The sequence below is a fragment of the Sylvia atricapilla genome, chromosome 7, assembly GCF_009819655.1.
Source record: "Sylvia atricapilla isolate bSylAtr1 chromosome 7, bSylAtr1.pri, whole genome shotgun sequence".
In the NCBI taxonomy this organism is placed as follows: Eukaryota; Metazoa; Chordata; class Aves; order Passeriformes; family Sylviidae; genus Sylvia; species Sylvia atricapilla.
In genome coordinates this window covers 20,282,878-20,302,416 of record NC_089146.1, presented here as the reverse complement: position 1 = coordinate 20,302,416, position 19,539 = coordinate 20,282,878, and the positions used below count along the sequence as shown (strand labels likewise).

The following is a 19,539-nucleotide window of genomic DNA, read 5'->3' as shown; positions in this document are numbered from 1 at the left end:
CTCAGTATCTTCAGGTTCTTCAGTATAAAGTACTTGCATCATTACAAGAGCTGGCCAAAGGTTGGCCATGTCTTCCTCAGTCCTTAATAATCTGGGTATTCAGTTCATTGAGTTTAAATAGTCTACTTACATCTTACACATAGTCTTCAGTCACTGAGATTCAGATGAGCTGTCTTTGAGACATTATTCTCTTTTGGATATTTCATCTAGATATATTTCTGGGTTGTTTTCTTGTTGTTGTTGTGGCTTTTTTGGGTTTTTTTACTATTTTATGTTGTTACTTTGCTTTTACTCCTAGAGAAGAGAAGACATCCCTCTCTTTTAGGTCTCTGCTCTTGCCAAAGCAGCTCTTAATAATACTTTTCTCCAAGTACAGTGAGAATGAACAGCCACTGTAGAAACTCTGCAGATAAAATAAAGAAAATCTGAGTAGACACAGATCAGGTCAGCGAGAACACAAAAGGTGGGAAAACAAAAAGTGAAAGCTTTATTTTAGACCACTGCTTTTCTTACTCTTAAAGACAGAGGATCTCCAAGTATTTCAAGTACAGAGAATATGTTTCAAAAACTAACCTAGAATTTGCCTAGTACTATTTCCTATCAATCTAGAATTGCATTTTCCGAAATCTGCAATAAGTAGTAGCATAATTAGAGCTTTCATTGTTTAATAATGTAACATACACTCATCCCAATGATGGCTTAGAACAGATTTTTTCAATGCCTTGGTCATTTTGAATGAAGCACTGATTCAGCACATTTTGCTGTGGTGAGTCACTACTGGAGAGGCTCCACTGAAGACATCTGAAAGCTGTGTCTCCAGTACTGACCTCAGGGAATCATGACTCTGCCACCATTGATACTTATCCACCAATGCATATTTTACACTGAATGCAGCTTTCCCTGGGGGAAAAGACGGGACTTCCTCATCCCTTTGATTATTAGATGCATCTGGATTCTGCCTCTCAAGCAGCACTGTGGCTGAAATTTGATCTCATGGTCAGATATAGCAACATGTTTAAGTGCTTTTGCTCACAAGTTGCAAAATAATATGAAGGGGATTCTAGAGTTTCCTAATAAAAGAACAATCAGTTACACTAAACATTCATATGACATTCATTTTCAAAAGATGAAATATTGCTTCTCTCTGGTTGTAAAATATCTGCTAGTTTGCAAAATGTTGAGGAATTAATTTTTAATTTGAGAATTACTAATAACACTAGAAGGGCAGATAATTTCAACAAATCTGTATTTTGAATTAAAGCACAAGGCAGAGGATCCTTTTTCACATGTAACCCAAACCTTGTCTCTATCTCTGTGCATCATGGTAGTAGTATAAATAGTTGTTACAGCAAAACTTGAAGGAAGCAGGTTGGAAGAATTGTATGTTCTTTGTCCTGAATTTACAGTAGATCTAGGCCACACCAGTGTAATTTCATTTCAGGATTTCAACCAATATCTCATCTTATATGGTTTTTAACATTTTTTTTCTGTATAATTTTCAATACACTAAAAAACAACAAGAAGAAGGAACCAAACAAACAAATAAACAAAGACCTACCCCGAATCAAACAAAAAAATCCCCCCCAGCTAATTAAAAACCACAAAACCCAAACCTCTAGGGTTTTTTCTTTGATCTAATATCTTTGGTTCTCACTCCAATACCTGAAATTTTCATAGATGGGTACAATTTTACTGTAGCTGAAAGTGATGATAGAAAATCATTCTGGCTGATAATTTGTAGACTTTTATTTAGAGTAGCTAAATACTAGCTAAATACTTTTTATTTAGAGTAGCTTATTTTATTTCATCTCCCAAGAATGACTCATAGGTAAAATGTCAGGCCTAGTCAGAGGTGATTCCTGATGGACAGATTACACAGATTCTTTCACATAGGGCTCTTTCCCTGAGTCTTCTGCATATATGGCATGAGCATTTAATCTAAAACCAGTTTATGTTTCAAATTCTGAGACATAATATTGCTTTAAAGAATGTTTCAAACTGTATACTCATGCTCTTTAGCTTTGTTTCAGTGTAACAATAAACTGGAAAAGAAAGAAATGGGGTTATTCAAAATGAGATTTTCTTGTGAAGACCATTATTGGACAATATGCCAGTAGAGATGCCACCTAAGTGGAAATCTCATGTTAGAGAAAAATGCAATGAACAGAAATTGTGGGCAGTATATGGATATTTGGTGTTAAGCAATTATGAAAGTTAAATTCTAGATTAAAAAGATTCTAGTTCTAGATTAACAAGATTAAGAAGAAGCAGAGTTATCCACAAAATGAAATGTCCAAATTCAACTAATTCCTAATACTTTGTGTATTCAAAATTTAAATGTGCTGACAAGTGAAACACTGGTACATACAACAGTATCCAAAGGAAAGGTGTTAAAGTAGTTACAATTAGACATCAGTGAGCAATATCTAAACACATCACAATATTGATTTTTCTGTATAAAATAAATAGAAAGCTCTGTTTGTAAAGTAGTAGTTTTCTACATTTTTATAGGGAAACTTAAAAAAATGCACTTGCAACAGAAAACATTGTTTATGAATTTAAGAAAAAAGAAACAAACTAAACTTTGAAAATTAATTAAGTCATTAAGAACTATGAAGCTGAAACACTTACTTTCCTAGTCTTACTATGCCACAGAAACTAGTCAATACAAAATATGAAAGAATAGACTTCATATAACACAAGATTAATGGACTATATTTGGAATTTGACAGTTGTCTAGGAAACCAGAGGAGAAAAATTGGAACTTCTGTTTGAGAGGCTTACACAGAGTCCTTGGCTGAATGTGATCGTTACTACACAAGGAAGAAAATGCACATAAAGTCAACATGAAAATAGAATGCTTTACACCCAAGGTTTAAAACAGCATATGAAAAATGTGCACTGATTTCTCCAAAGCATTTATTCAGGTGTCATGGAACTGTCTAATAAAACATAATCAAACTTTAATTCTGGAATGTTTTCCAAATGGAGTATGGAAGTATGACTTAGATCTAGTCTCTACCTGCATGTAATAAATCTAAACATGCAAAGGCTGTAAGTTAAAACTTCTACCACCTCTTTAAAAGTTATCTCTTATAATATTGAAATTTTAGTATATTAACAAAATAAGGTACTAATTAAAGGCCTATAGCTTTAAATGATATAGGCTATGGAATGAGAGCTAGTGCTCTAGCAGCTACTGGAATTTTAGTATTCTACCTACTATAATACTAACTAAAGCAAATTGATCTATAGGAAATACATGGCAAGTAACTTAAACTGGTGTTAGCAAAATCCTTTCAGGAAGACTACTTTAATGCTCAGTTACAGCTTCACTCAGTAGGTAAGAAATTCCTTTGTAATACAGGCTGAATTTAATTTATATTGATTTTGGTCAGAACTTCTGTCTCAGGTCAGATTTCTTCATGCAAGCATTTTGGCTTTAAATATTAGTGACAGGCTTTTCTTTAGACATTTCATTTAAATGACAGTAAACATTAGGATTGCCCTCCTTCAGTTCAATCTGACCTTGGACTCTTGGGCCCTTTTGAAATTGCCTACTTATTTCTGTCATCAAGTTTACACCACTCAGACATAAAAATAACTTTAATGATTCCCTTACTAACTGCAAGGCCTAGTACTTTTGCTTTCATCTTTCATAAAGAAGTTTTGAAGATTATTGGGCTATTAAGTAAAAATAAACTTAAAGAAAATTTTTTTAAAATACTCAAAGCTGTTTGTGATGGGGGAATTAATTTTGCTCCTTGATAAGTTACAAGAGAGTAAGTTAGGTGTATACCTTCACTCATCATTTAGAAATGTCCTCTATGTAACGTAAATGTTATCAGACAATTTAGATTTAGAGCATTATTTTACTATAAAGAGTGCATTTCAATGGAAAACACACTCAAATATCAGCTGAAAATTTTCTGTCTATCCCTGAGTGTCACTATGGAGTTAGGTTAACTTTGCTAAAAGGTATAGTGATTCTTCATTCTTGTGGCTTAATATCCTAATTTTGTAGTCTACCAGTTTTATCCTTATGATTTAACCACTGCATAAGAACATATATATTCAAAAGTGAATTTTCTTTATAGTAGTAACTGTGGAGAAATTTCTGTGCTTGAGGAAATCAAGTTGGTATCATATTAATTGCATCTGAGGAAAAAAAAAAACAAAACCCTGCATTTTCAGGTGGGACACAGACAAATTCACATTCAGGTTTCCACATATATTTCAAATATTAATAAAAAAGGGATAAACATATTCTTGTATTAGAGTCTTCATACAGTTACACGGTTTTCCTCTGTGACTGGCTTTTGAGAAGGCAATGAAGATTGTTTGTTAAGAAAGCACATTCATTTAACATCTGAAAACTGAACCAAGAAATTTAGCTTCCTATGAGTATATTTTTAACCTACACAAATTTGGAATTCCTCAGTGTGTCCAAAAATTAAAAGATAGTACAATAATTACTAAGAAAGGACAGAGTTTTCAGGACATCCAAACCTAGGCAGGCAAGAAATTGGGACATGTGGGCCTGAAATCAGGCTACATGGACTCAGAAAATTTCTGCTTCTATTCCAGGACTACCAGGCAGTGAAAGGACATAATTTATGACAAATGGTGACAGACTTTTCCTCAATTAATACAGTAGCCAGGCCACATAGTGCTATGTTGCCCTACATAAAAGGAACTATTTTTCCTGTGAACATTTCATTTCCTCATTTACTTCTTCATCTGCATTTCTGTAGTGATTTTGAATACAAACATGTAGCATCCTAGAATCCTATGTAATCATTCATAATATTATTTTATGGTTAAGCATATAAAGGAAGTTTCTTGCTTCACATTGTTCTTAAAAATAAATTATGCTAAAAGACCATGAACACTGATCCTCTCTCATACTGAAAAGGAGGGCCTTAAAATTAAATAAGGAACATCAAATATAAGTATAAATAATCTATAAATGGAAATTGCCTGCAGTGTATACTTATCCCAAGATCTTCCAGTTGTGTAGTTATAACAGGTATGTATGGTAAGGGGGATCACAGAACCAGTAGTGCTGATGCTCATCCCAGCCATTTTCCTTAATGGAATCTGTGATATCATCTCAGATTTACCAGTGTGCCTCATTACTTTCATTCAGGAAATCTTGTAAAGAAATATGAGGGTGTGCCTGATGCATCTCATGGATAAGGAGTCATATGTACGTGCTCTTCAGGTGATCTAAACACACAGAGTAAGTTCAGCACCTGTGAAACAACAGCTTTGCTGAGCAGGTACAGCCTGTATGCAATTGATATACCTGGCATGTGCCACACCCATGCATATGGACTATAAACTCAGTATATGCATATTCAAAATGTAGATATTTTGATAAAGGTATATGCATCCAGAAGGTTGACCCAAAGAAGTAGAAGGAAAAAACAATTCCAGTTTGGAAAAGAGACCTGTGCTCATGGTAGCTCCATGATTACACTTACCTAAGTAAAACTACTCAGTTCAAAAAAGATCAATAGCAATAAAAGTTATTAACTAGACAAATAACTAATCTGATCATAAATAACCTTTTCCTTAAACTTTTACATGTGAAAAAGCCTCATAAGCTCTTTAATTAAATATTAACTTTTTTTAGTTGCATTTCTCCATGTAGAACATATTCTGTCTTAATTGATAGAGTAAGTGAACAGCAGTTTTTCATAAGATGTTACCAAGACTGGGGACCACATTAAAGTTTAGCAACTTTTTAGTTTGAAATCACCATTTTGGGGTATATTATCTGGTACATTTGGTTTGGATCTTAGGCAGGGTTTTTTGCTGTTGTTAGGTGGTTTGTTGTGTTTGTTTGTTTGTTTGTACTGTGAAGAAATAATTTGTGGTTGTGTAATGAAAAAATTACAAACTGGATACTTTCGTGACCCCAAATTCAACTTGCTTACTTTTGTTTAGGATTACAGTGGTAGCACACACACATTATGGTTACTCAAGAGCATATGCTGTACGTACTCTATATTTATATTTTCAAGTATCACAGTCTCTGCCTGAGCTGCTCTTGTCCCTATATTCTCTGCTTTACCTCATCATACGGCAAGGAAAGTCAAGCAATAACTATCCTAGTAAAATACTGGAGATTCCAGCTGCTCAAAAAGAAAATTTTGATGAAAGCAGAAGAATAGGTTGCATGATGCCAGCTCCAGTATCAAGGTCTTATGGGAGTCTTACTGGTCAATATCAAACTTAGACATGCTATTGCAAGGTGCTTCACAGCTTTTAATAAGGAATAGATGTAATGAATAATATCAGGTTTCAGTTAAGATGATGCCCTTTTCCTACAGGTATTTTTGTGGTGGTTGGAAGTTGATTTGATGGACTGATTGACACACAGATCAGAGCGTGTACTTGTGTCCTGTAAGAAGCCTGAACTAGTGGGCATCAATTTTACTATAATGCTTTAAACCATTCATCTATTCAAGTGAGGATTAAAAAAAGGAATATGTCTTGCAAATGGCAAGACTATATACTACTGATTAACAGTTGTAAGGTAAAAAAACAAAACAGAAGAGTTATACTGAGTGGAAAATCAGCTAACTAGCATTTTGTAAAATTTCTAACTTCTAAATAGAATTTTGTGATAAAGAACAGATTAAACGTAACTTTCTGAAACTTATTTTCAATTGTCAGAATTCAGAAAATATACAAATAAAGTAGCAAATACCAGATACTTGCATTTATTCTTCTGAGGTTTAACTGAAGCAGAATTCAACCAATTCTTTTCCTTTGTCACCTTATGGCAAGAAGAGGGGCCAAGATTTCTACTTCAGAGAACAAGGTCACAACTTGCTTGCCTCATAAATAGATCTCTTTTAATATCTGCTATTCACTGATTCATCAAAAGTTGTGGGACCCCAGTAATGTCATTAGTACATAGCATACACACAACAAATTATATTGGGCTGAAATGGGAGCATCAGAAGGAAATGGATATCATCAGTCAGAAAGTTCCATCTTACATCTCACTATCCTTTTTTTTTCTTCAAAAATCATTTCTCTTTTGAGGGTAAATAAATTTCTCTCCATGCCTAATCTTCATAAGGTAAAAGTTAAGTCATCTAATGTCATCTGTGAGGAAAAAGAGGTGAAAGCACAAAAGGTGTCACCAGCATATTGATTAAACACACTCTACTTTTTATGCCTCTCTTCTTTCCCCAATACTTCCCACTCCAGGTTACCTGATAATAAAGAGAAATTACTAAACTACCACTCTGACAATCTTAGAGGGTGCAGGGGAATTGTTTCATGTTCTTCATTGAAAACGTGAAATTGTCTTTTTTTGCTGTACAGAATTTTGCAATACTGAGCTTAATTGGCACAGCTCAGAAAATCAGTATGGGGACCTAATGTCTGCTCACTGAGGAAAAAATTGTAAACTGACAACACAAGCACAATTTCTGTAAATATCATGGCCTAATAAATAACATATCAGTTTAACAGGTGCTATGAAGCTTCACATTACTGCAGCAGCTCACATTCCTATCTTTAACAACCTTCCATCCCAAAATGGAGATGGGTGAGAGAGCAAATACTAAATATTAAACTATTGGAGTTAAAAAGTCCCTTCTGAATCTGCTTTCTTGACAAGTCAGTTATGAAAGCATAAACATGATATGTTACTGAAACAAGCATCATTACTACTGATTCTTTATCTTGGAGTTAAACAAGGATACCCTAGGCACCATAAAGAACACAAATTAAAAACTTCTTTATTTCACATCATTACTTCAGGTACAGGCCTTGCTTGCTATTCTGAATACCACCTGAGAGCCAATCCTGCTTTTTTCTCTATGTATGAATTGAGGTGGTAATTTGTAAACTATGGGCTCCTTATGCTGCTGTATGGGCTTTTTTTGGTTTAGTTTTTTTTCCCCCTACTGTTTTCTTTTGGAATATTTTCCAAATCAATAGTAACATAACACATGTATCTGTAATGTCTATGTGTGTCTGTAGAACCACTAGTGAAAAAAAGAATTCATGTATCAAAGTGATCGTCAGTAGATATTTTCCTTTTACCTTTAATAACCGACAGCTTTAATTATTATGATAACAATGAATGAGACAATAGATGAATGGACAATGAAATGAAGAAATATAATCATTCTTGTGTTGATATCTTCAAACAGTCCTATTAAGAAGCATATATTAAGCTTGATGGTAATGTTACAGACAAAATATGAACTATACATTTGGTGTGGACCTCTGGTTAATTAACAGTGAATCCATTCTCTTCTACACACAACCAGGCAAAAAAACAGCACAAAAAGAAAATATTTCCTTATATATATTTTTTACAAATTTTAGCTAATAAGAGAATTTCTTCAAATACCACATATACATATAAAAACAGCAGTAAACAACAATGTAGATTTTATCCCTGAATCATCAGAATCTGAGATGCTCAGAATCTTATGAGACCTTCTCTTCCTGAGTCTGAATATCACCAGATTTTTCTTCCTAGGAAACAAGGTCACTTCTATAAAATGCTTGGAATTAATGTTGTATATCTTGATTATAAAATGATCTGATTTTGTGAGGAAGACTACTGAGTTACGACATCACATTAAGAGTAAGAGACCAGATCTCAGATTTAACAGGGTTAAAAAGGAAAGGAAAAAAATATCACACCATCATCACAATCAGTCAGTACAAAATGGCTTTGAATTCCCTGTTCCATCTTTGATTCTACCTTAACAGGAAGCAAGAGGGGGAAATCCAATTCCAAAATATGGGAAAGATCACGTTGCCATGATTGATTATGGGTAAAATGAAATGTTTTGCCAGCTTACCTGATTGAAAGAGAATGAAAATATCACTGCAAAGCCCAGCATCCAAAAATAATGTAATATATGTCTCCTCCTGAAACAGTCCAGATTTTCATCCACAAAGCCTTACTAATTGATCGTAATTTCTGTATTCTCGGCGGAAAACACAGAGACCTTTCCAGAATCCTCTCTGCTTCTGCCTCCGCTTCCTGTTCTCAGTCACTCTATGGTACCCAACATATATGAGAAAACAGCTTATTCTGCGGAGGGGGGCCGGGGAGGGGGATGCAGGGGCGCAGTGACGAGCCCGCAGCACCTGACGTGGCAGCTCCACCTACTGGTGGCGATCCCGAGCGCGGAGCGGGCGCAGCCCCGCCAGCCCCGCTCCGCTCCGACCCGCGGCGCCTGCAGCAGCCCCGGGCTGCCGCCTCCTGCGGGCAACGAGCACAGCACACCGACACAGCCACACCGCGTATCGAACAGCCCTTCAGAATACCTGCTTCTTAAAATAATTGCGTTTAAAAACAGCTGTCCGTATACATTGAACAGAGCGTTTAGCTTTAAATGCGCTGTTTCCTTTAAAATGCACGAGACGGGAATGTGTAAATAACAGAGCACAGACACTGACTGCCTCCCTAACTGGCGTATGCAGAACTTGCTAATTATCTTGATACTTTCTTATTCATTAAATACTACCATGTATTTTTGGCACTGTGTTCATGCCTTTCAAGTGTGTAAAATGTAGTATGCTTATGTAAAAAGCAAAGCTCAAAGTCTTTCCCTTAGACAGGCTTCCTGGGCACGAGCGGATTTGTATCTGCTCACCTAGGATTCCTCTGGCCATCCTGGGAAGAATTACTAGAGCAGTGGCTCCAGCACCACCTGCTCCATGGGCAGCAGTACTGAGTGAATAATGTCCTTCGGGCAGCATACTGTTTTGCCCTGCATGGCAGTTTGAGGAGCGTTGTGTCTGTGGAAAGTGATGTGTAGAAATGCTGAGCAGTGTCAGCAAGTCTGTGCAATATAATGACTCACAGCCTTGGGGTAGAGGCCACTACGGATCCCACCTAATTGAAAATCAAGCTACCAGCTTTGTTCAGTCATGTGGGATTTAATAAACAAACATGATTCCACAAAACAAGAATAAATTAGTATAAGAAGCAATTCATATCTTGCTTTCTTGTAGCTCCTTTAAGTGCCTCTTCTGCAGACCTTGGAAACAGCCCCACACTCTGCCCCTGGTCACAGTTTGCTCTGGAAGAAAAGACCCCAGGGCAGCCAGCACGTATCCACCCTGATGGCCCCCACCAAGTCACAACTGCACAAAGCAGTAGAAGTGGTCATAACTGCTTACAACTCATGTCCCATATCCCTCATATCAATAGACATCCCCTTTTCAGTTAGCATTTATCCTAAAACATTTGTGTCAATTTGTGAGTAGTCCTTTTGATTTTAGTTATACTTGCTGTGTGCTTGACATATGTAAACACTAAATTCCTGAATCTGGCGGCAGGAAACAGAAATACATTTTATGGGGATGTATGTAATCTGTATGTACAGAGTAATATCTGTATACTAAGTGAAAGAGATGTCTCCTCACTCTCAAAATGTTTAGGTTTTGTAAACCTGGGGCATACAGGGACACTCCTGTTCATGCAAGTCCCCCTGTTTGCTTCAAAGAGACTTTTTGACTGTGAACACATATCACAGTCCTATTTAAAAAAGTAGAAAAAATATTTTTATTTTAAAATTATTTATTATAAATAATAATATTTTATTTTAAAATTATTTATTACAAACTTCCAGAAGTTAAGAAGGAATATATTTTTAATTCAAAAGCCTTCATTGTCTCTACAGCATAGATTTTGCTTCCATGGGATTATGCTGATTTAGCAAACCCATGAATGATGGGAAGCTGGCATCTGCATTTTAAATTGCTTAGGAAGGTTTTTTCCAAACATACCATGTTTTGGAAATCAAACCAGTCCTTGAATAAGACTTCCATTTGCTTGCATTTCTTTTATTTATAATTTTTAATCTTAAAAAAAATTCTTACGGGTCTTTGGAAGTTTTCTTTAGAAAGTCTTTATGTCATTGTCCAAAGGTAATCATCATCTAGTAACATCAGACTTAAAGAGGAGGAATACCTAGTACCTGTTGAATTGGTTTCTCCTGGAAAAATAAAGAAATATGAATCTAATTAACAAACTATTTCAACTTTGTTAAAAAATAAGAAGCATAGTCCTTAATACTATCTGTGTAATTCCAACAGAAATGGGTATATGAAAAACAGTTTTGAACCTGAGCTGGTTCAGAGATTTGATTCTTTGTTAAGTTTTATAAGTGTAGTTTTAGAATAGGTAATTTTTGTGAACAAATGTTCCACAAGATGGTTAGATTAACATCAAATTACTAGAGAACCCCCAGCCCTACTTTTTTGTGCTAGTGTTGTTATATTTATTGTGATCTTCTGTGGTATGTCAGTTTGCACAATGACTATATTTAATGTATTTGTCTATACCAAGACAGTCTTCTCATCAGTGTGGGCGTGCTATTAGAGAAATATTATGTCACTGATACAAACAGTTCAATTATCAATCTTCACACTAAAAGAAGAATCCAGAAAAATCTAAGTTTTGTTTGTAGAACTGCTCATGCCACACAAAGTCATGGTAACTGTTCATTTACAGAATCACAGAATGGTTGTGTTGGACGGGGCCTCTGGAAATCATGTAACCCAAACTCTCTGCTAAAGCAGGCTCACCTACAGCAAGTTGCAGGATCACAGGTTTTGAATATCTCCAGGCAAGGAGATTCCACAGCCTCTCTAGGCAGTCTGCTTTAGTACTCTGTCACACTCAAAGAAGTTCCTCCTCATGTTCAGATGGAACTTCCTGTATTTCAGTTTGTGTCCACTGTCTCTTGTTCTGTCACTGCGCCCCATTGGAAGGAGTCTGATCTCATCTTCTTGATATTTTTCCTTAAGATATTGTATGCATTGATAAGATCCCCTCTCCAGGCTAACCAGATCATACATCATGTATGGCCTATATTCTTTATTAATCATGTGTAGACTTTGAATAATGTTCTTATAAACTTAAAAACCTATCAGTGGAACAACAGGGCACAAACAAATAGCTATATACATTTATAATATAAATGCATCAAGCCATCTATATAGAATAAATCCCCCCAAAATCCTGAATCTTCAAATATGAAAATTTCATTGTAAAAACGCTCTGTATAAAATGTATATAAGTGATACATAGTATATATACAAAATCTATCTCGTCTCTTTCCCCTGCCTCACTAGATCCCACTGCCAGATCTGAAAATCAGAAGTGGCCATTCAAAAGACAACAACAAATAGGCTGCTTTGACAAAATTAATTTATAAGAATTCCAGCCTGACACTTGTTTCAATTTAAATTATGATTACAGCTTCTAATGAATCATCACTGAAAGTTCAACTCAGAAATTACATTTAAAAATGTAACTTGAAAAGCCCTGACATTTCTAAATAATCTGTCTGGGAATCTTGCCCCAGGTGCAGTTTTGCTCCCAGTAAGGACTGAATAAATGGAAAGCTATCCAGTCACTTTTAACTAAATGGCTGAAATACAAATGTTGATATATCTTAGTTCCAAAGAGAAAAATAATTTTGAAGTGTTAAATACGAATGAATACAGCCCCTGCATGGGGTTTCATAAAGGCAAGGCCTGTACACAGCTCATAGTAAGTTTTCAGCAATTAAGTAATCAACTTGTTTTAACCTCAAATATTTTATTTGATTAATACAATTATTTTTTGACAACAATTCTCCTTAGTAATTCTCAGGCACTTTCATGAACTAACATACTTAAAGGCACCAAAATATAAAACATTATAGCTATTCCTTCAACTGCTTAGCAACGTTACCTTTAGAAAGAGATTGAAATTGAAGCATTTAGCTAAGTGTAATGCACATGATGTTAATTCAAGTTCAACACTGGCTAATAAAAATATATAAATCTCTTTAGTTTCTCTCTTTTTTCTCTCCCTTTTTATCCCTAATGGGCCAAATTTTTTAAAAAAACCCTGCTTTTAATAAATTTTGCACCAGCTACTAATGCATATTTACAAGCCATAGACCTGACATAGTAGCTTTTCAACTAATAATCTGTACTTTTACTTGAGAATCTTTTTTAACAGGCTGTAGAGGATACTATCTGAAAAATTAGCTGCTTTAAATTATTCCTAACATCATAATGAAGATATATGATCAGCAATCTGTACTTTAATGCTTATAGATTTTAATAATAGCAAAATTATTTTAACATTATGTTATTAAATAATATTTAAACCCCTCCAACTCTTGTAGAAGAACCAATAAGAAGGTAATACGCAAATGGACTCGGTTGTGATAATTCCATTCATTCAGTAAAAATGTACTAAAAATATGTCACAAAGCATAAAACACCCCAACTACCTTCCATATGGGCCTAAGTGCTTCCAAAATATTGATCTCAGGTTACAAGTTTCCTGTCATTCAGATGAACTACAATCACAGTCATGAGCTTAATTATCAGGAGCTGAACAAAATGTACACAACAATCACAGCTTAGAGATATCTTAAAATGTTCACTTTATAAATGCGCGTGCTCTGTTCATATATCTACATTTTGAAGAAATAAAAGCATTGTATGAAACTGATCTAAGTTCTGAAACTGATCTAAGTTCAAGGTAATTACCAGCAGACAATAATAACTGATCATTACAAAAATGTTTCTTATGCCAGTGATCTTGGAGGTAGAGGTGGGCCCTACTGCATCCCTACTGGTCTTCAGGAGCTTCACAGCCGAAGTCACTTGGCATTGTTCACTACTTAGTGAGGGATTTGCTGAAAAGTCCCATAGGTGAACTGGAAAGGTCTACCTTTCCCACCATATATGTTCTAGATGTTTCTATCCTCTAGTATGTATAGGCACCACATCAGCTGCCACTGCAGACGTAGTTTACAAATTTCTGAGTGCTAGAAGCAATATTTCTTCTAATCTTGCTAATCTTGCTTGATAAGGTTTTTTTACATAATGTTTATTTCATCACAACACAGAAGATTTATAGAAGGCAACTAATTTATTAGGAAATATGTTTTTTGCATGACATATGCCTCAAGAACTAACAGAGATACAGGCAAACAGGGTAAGAGGATTCTGTAAAATATTTATGTGAGTAATAAAAGTTAGAACAGTGGACAGGCACTGACTCAGATAAAAAGGGTTCAATATCTAAGGCTTGTAATTTTCTTGTGTAACTTCCAGAACTTAATGTATGTATGCGTCTCAGTTCCTCTCCTATGAAATGGAAATAATTCCTGACATCAGACATAGGATAGATTAATTTTGTGAGACAACAAAGCTGTAGAGATCAAGAGTGAAGAAATATTTTGCTATTCCTTGCAATGTCCAAAGAGGCCAGCCAGCCCTAGGAAGCTATTATTTCAAGCACCATATGTTCACAGGACATGGACCATATTCAAAAGGATCTAACATATATACAACAAGACCAATAAACAAAAATGAAATGAAAGCAATCGATTTCAGAGTGAACAAATACAATTTAAGGTAGGCAGATTTTAAGAGGTGGAGAAATGAATTAAATGATACCTCAGCAACAAGTGCACTAGTGTGCTCTCAGAGCTAGTAACAAAATCTAATAATGTTCTCCCAGGACACCTATAAACAGAGAGATTGCATTCATATGTTTTCATTCCATTTATTGCTACTGAGTCATGTGGTTTAATTGGTCAGATGAAGGGTAATCATCACTTGGAGAGAGGGGAGGTTTTGTTAAGCAAACCTCAAGTTATGATTTATTTATTTGCTAGTCTTTAAAAGCTGGAATGCCTAGAATAATTGCTCTGTTTAATAACATGTGCTTGCCAAGTTGATTTTGCTTTAGAAAGTTTCTCTGCATCTCATTGTACATGTAGCAGTTATCTGCACTAAACATAGTACCTTTATAACTAGACTATGAAAATATATTGCACTGTGGGAGATGACAAAACATTTCAAACATTTGACTAGCATGTTAAAGAAAAATAATTGTACCTTGCTTTTGTCCAAGAATGATAAGGACACAGAACATGCAAACTGTTTGCTGCACTAAATTGTAAAGTACAGGCATACAGTGTTACAATGTTATGGAGAGCAAAGAAGGAAGTGGTATGTTCTTTCAAAAACCACTGTACTAATTCTTTGTCAAATCTGTATCCACCATTGGTCATTAAAAAGGACTTCAGTGTTAGCCTCAGTCAGCAAAGAAATTACTGGCTTTAAAGTTTGAAAATATTATAAATGTGGTATAAAGTAGTCCCTTCTTCAAAAGTAGTTACCAAGACCATAGAGTTTTTATTATGTAAAAAATGTTCAGAAATCTTTTAAATTCCAAAGCTTTTTCAGGCAAAAGTATAATCTGGAAGCCTGAACTAATACACCTCAGATGCAAAGATCTGAAAGCACTGTAACTAATTCAAAGATTGCTAGATTGCTAATGATTAGTAGTCACCAAAGCATTTTCTCTTTGGGAAGAGAATATACTTAATATTCAGAATAACATTGAAGTTCAGTTTCACTTCAATGAGTAATTTGCAAAGGTGACTCTCAGACGTTAAACGCAAGAATCATAGCGTTATGATTTCATAAGAACTAAACAAAGGCTAATAAGTTTTTGAGATTAATTTATGTCTTTTAAAAAGATGGCACATCAATAAACCACTGCCCGTCTTTTGCCTTAGCAAGTTACAAGAGCTTAGGAATTTGAGATTTGTGGATTAAAAAAAAGATCAAAAGGAAAAGAAAGGGTTCTATGTATGTGAAATAGCAATTTTTTGAGGCATGTAAACGACAGGCGTACATAAGTATCTCTTGGCCAGAACAGCTCCAAGCATTGCTCCTTAAGCTTACCATCCCATGCACTGTGGAAACTGGAGTTTGACCTTTTGCTCCATCTCTTCTGGGCAAATGTTTTTGCATGATTTAATAGAATGGTTATTTTTTATGCAGATGACTGTTAGCCATGCTCTAAGAGGCAAAGAGAAATTTCTGGTAGAAATGAGCTCTATCAGCATGGTTGAATAAGCAAAAAGATTCTTCTAGCTATCCTAGTTTTAGGACACTTGAAAAAAAATCAGAAAATTAGATTTGTTCAATGCATATTTGTTTTCATTCCTATGGAGTTCCTATAATTACTATTAAAAGTATTAATAAAACCATGTTTGTAGGTACTGTTGGATAGCTTTGGGAGATTTAGAATCAGCTCTGATAGATTTGCTAGGCTCTCTCTGGATCTCTTCTGAAATTTTCATAGAGAAACTACTTTCTCATAGACATGTAACTATTTGAAAGTTTGTGCCACTTTGTGAAAAATCCAGGTTTTTTTGGAAAATAAAAACTTAGAAAACTCCTGAGGATGTCAGCAGTTAGGTCTATTGTCTTTTATTTACTGTGGCACTTTATTGTGGCAAATGTGAGATCATATCTCATTTTAATTGTACTTTTCATGGAAAATACAGAAAATCAATTCTCACTTTGCCAATGAGCTTTACCACTAAGATGTAATTGCCATATACCTACAGATTATAGAAGTGAGAAGTGAGTATAAGGATTAAGATTACAGAATAAAGCTTCTCTGGGTTTGTGTATATTTTTTATAATGCAGCTGAAATTCGTGTTTATTACCAGTACACCTTTAACTAAATTGCTACTCTACTGCAAAGAATTACATATTAGTATTATTATAAGTAATAAAGATTCATATAATTTCCAGATTTCTTGTAACAGTTTTATCTCACTTCCCTATTACAGATTTTATTAATTCAAATTATATATATTTTTTAGATAGCATAGAAGTTCTTGGTTAGTTTATAAAGTTGAATTAATATTCAAAACTTTAACATTACCTATTCCAATGAAATGATAATTTTGAAAAAAATGCATTCAAAAAGTAACTTTAGAATTAGGCTTTCAAATAGCAGCTTCAGCATTTTTGGTCTCAAGTAGGCCTATATGCATTCATGATGTATTTCCATATTTATACAAAATTGTCCAAGTATATTCCAAAGTATCGGTCGCTGCGTGCCCTGCTGGGGCGTGCGGGCCCCGAGGGGCAGAGTGGAGCGGGGCCGCGCTCCAGCACCGCGGACAGCGCCGGCCGAGCTAACACTTGGCACTGCGCAGGGAAACCCCTCACACGTGCGAGCAGCTCTGTATAAAGTAGTGTTTTAAGGAAAAATTCCCTTAAAGTCCAACTAGACCGCATTTTTTGGTGACAACAGGATTTCTAAGATGGTCAGTTCGTGCTCACACTATAGGTGTTTTGAACTATTGTTATCACTGTTCGCACTATTTTAGTAATTTGGAGCCCTTACAGGGTCCAAGATCCCATTGTAGGGCTTGAGAAAGCATGAAAATGGATTATTTTCCTGGGACACTCCAAAGCTTTGGGATAAACGTGGTGAATGGTTTAAGCTGACACAAATATCTGTCATTACTCAAACCGACTGTCTCTTCAGCTACTCTCTTGTGTCAACAACACTGATTTTTGTAATGAGTTAGATCATGGATCCTAATTATAAAGTCCATGGTTTTCATCTAGATCCATTCCTAGTTTACACTTTTTCCTCCCCCAGGCCCCATGTTTTGGTATGATTAAATTTTCCTCCACAGCTGAGAATTGCTGAGCCAACCCCACATGCAGGTGGCTGCTAGCTGTGTGATGTGACAGAGCAGGTGTATGTGATAGAAATAGAAGATAAAAGTAGAAACAGTCAGCTACACAGCATTCCAGTATAAGGTATCCTTTAGTAACACTAAATCCAACACTGCTATTATAGGAATTGTGACTAGAGACAACTGGGGTGAGGCAGTCAATTTGTACATTAGTCTTTTACAACTGATAGTATACAGAATACCAAAGATCAGTTCTTAGATGCTATAAAATGCAATGGAGCCTTGGATTAAAGTAAGTAAAACACATCGCCCTAAAATCTCTTTATTGAACAATAATGTAATAGTCCTGGCTACATCCAAGCATCCATTCCTTCTGTCTTACTTAACAACTTTTTTTTTCAGTCTGGCTCTCAATATATATATACATAAATGTCATTTGTGTTTTGCAGAATCACTAATCAAAGAAAAAAAATCAAGCACTCTTATTTTCTACTGCTCTGTAGTGGGGAGTTCTTCATAAAGAATGGTTTCTTCATTTCTAAACATGCATTAGTATGTAGTAAAATAAAGATATCAAGCAGAACCTTGAGTTCTCTGCAGTTACGTGTATACTAATCTATTCAAATACTGCATGGTTAAAAAAGAAAAGAATCATGTTGCATACTTTAAATATTAAGCCAGTGTTCAAGATCTGGTAAGCACTGCTTACTGTTGCCGTATTTAAAGCTGTATACTCGAGGGTAACGCGGTGCACAAGCTGTGCGGGCTCCAGCGCGCTCCGTCCTGCCAGGAGGTGGAGCCAGCACGGAATCCGCTGCCGCTTCGTTTCCTCCCTCTCCGCTCTCCCCCCTCCTTTTTTTTCTCCCACAACCAATTTTCTGATCGATGCTGGGATTCAAGGAGTGAATCTCAGAACAGGAAGCAGGCGAAGAGACTACAGAATACTGCAGAGGTTCCTTTGTTGCTTTTATGGGGAGGCTCTTTATTGCTTTCCTTTTTCATTTCAGTGAAATCAAGAGTTTACAAGCTTCTTTGCCCAGGAACCTGTACCTGCAGTAGGAGCCTCTCATCATCTATCTACAAGTGTATGGATATTTCTTATGCTATGATTTTTAATTCTCTTTTAATCAGGTAAGGCAACGTTATCTTTATCTAGAAAGCTATAAACCAACAAATTTTAGATGGTTTTTACCAAGATTCTTCTCTTCTGGTGCCACACCTAGTTTTCAATTAATATTAATAGAGCAAGAGGAGAGGAAATAATAGCCATCTTTGCCACTGCATGGATTTTTCATAGCATTTAATTGGGTCTTTGCATGATAATGAAAAATGATGTAGCTTTTTGCAGCTTTCTGGTCCTATATTTTTAAGCTTGCTTGTTTGTACTAAGAATTACTTTTGAGTTTGTGTTTTTCATCTCAATTGTGGTAAATTGTTGCTGTTATTTTAAGGTGGCCATCCACAAGTGTTTTCTTTTTCTACTGGAGGCTATATTGGTGCTGTATTCTGAATATAAATTGGAGTGTGTTTTAAAGCACACAATTGCATCCCTGGGATTGCACAATTTTGATGCAGAGATGTACTGTTGCTTCTTTATAGCCTTTTCAGTGTGAGGCTCTCTTTACCTCCTAAATTCGTCATTTTTTTTCTGTGAGGCATAGGAGATTTATAGGATTCTCCCCTCCCTCATCTCCCAAAACAGCCTCTCCCTGATGGAAGACAGAATGGAGGACTTGTCTGTGACTAAACATGGTTTTGCACTGCTGCATATACCATAGGAAACACATATGTTTTGTGAATTGTTTTATATATATGTAAGAATGATTTTTTTATTTTGAAACTTCATTCCAGATTGCATGAGAGAGAAAAAATATTCCTTTCATTATTTTTTTAGAAGCATGATACCCACTGGGAGAGACAGCAGAATGACTCAGGAGGTGGGAAGCTCATGCAGCACCCCCTGACTCTTCTTTCAAAGCTTCTGGTCTTTTTTCTTATCTTCTCTTAATTATA

At 35.5% G+C, this 19,539-nt stretch overlaps 1 protein-coding gene across 1 annotated transcript in view; it reads right to left on the bottom strand.

Annotated features, from left to right (window-relative positions):
* LOC136363546 (sodium channel protein type 2 subunit alpha-like) overlaps positions 1 to 9,145 on the bottom strand; it is a 71,027-nt gene extending 61,882 nt beyond the window's left edge. Inside the window, exons 1-2 of the mRNA XM_066322876.1 lie at positions 8,844 to 9,145; positions 131 to 403 (exon numbers count right to left, since the gene is read on the bottom strand). The gene's annotated coding sequence lies outside the window, so the exon portion shown is untranslated. The remainder of the gene's footprint in view (positions 1 to 130; positions 404 to 8,843) is intronic.
* Positions 9,146 to 19,539: the final 10,394 nt, after the last annotated feature.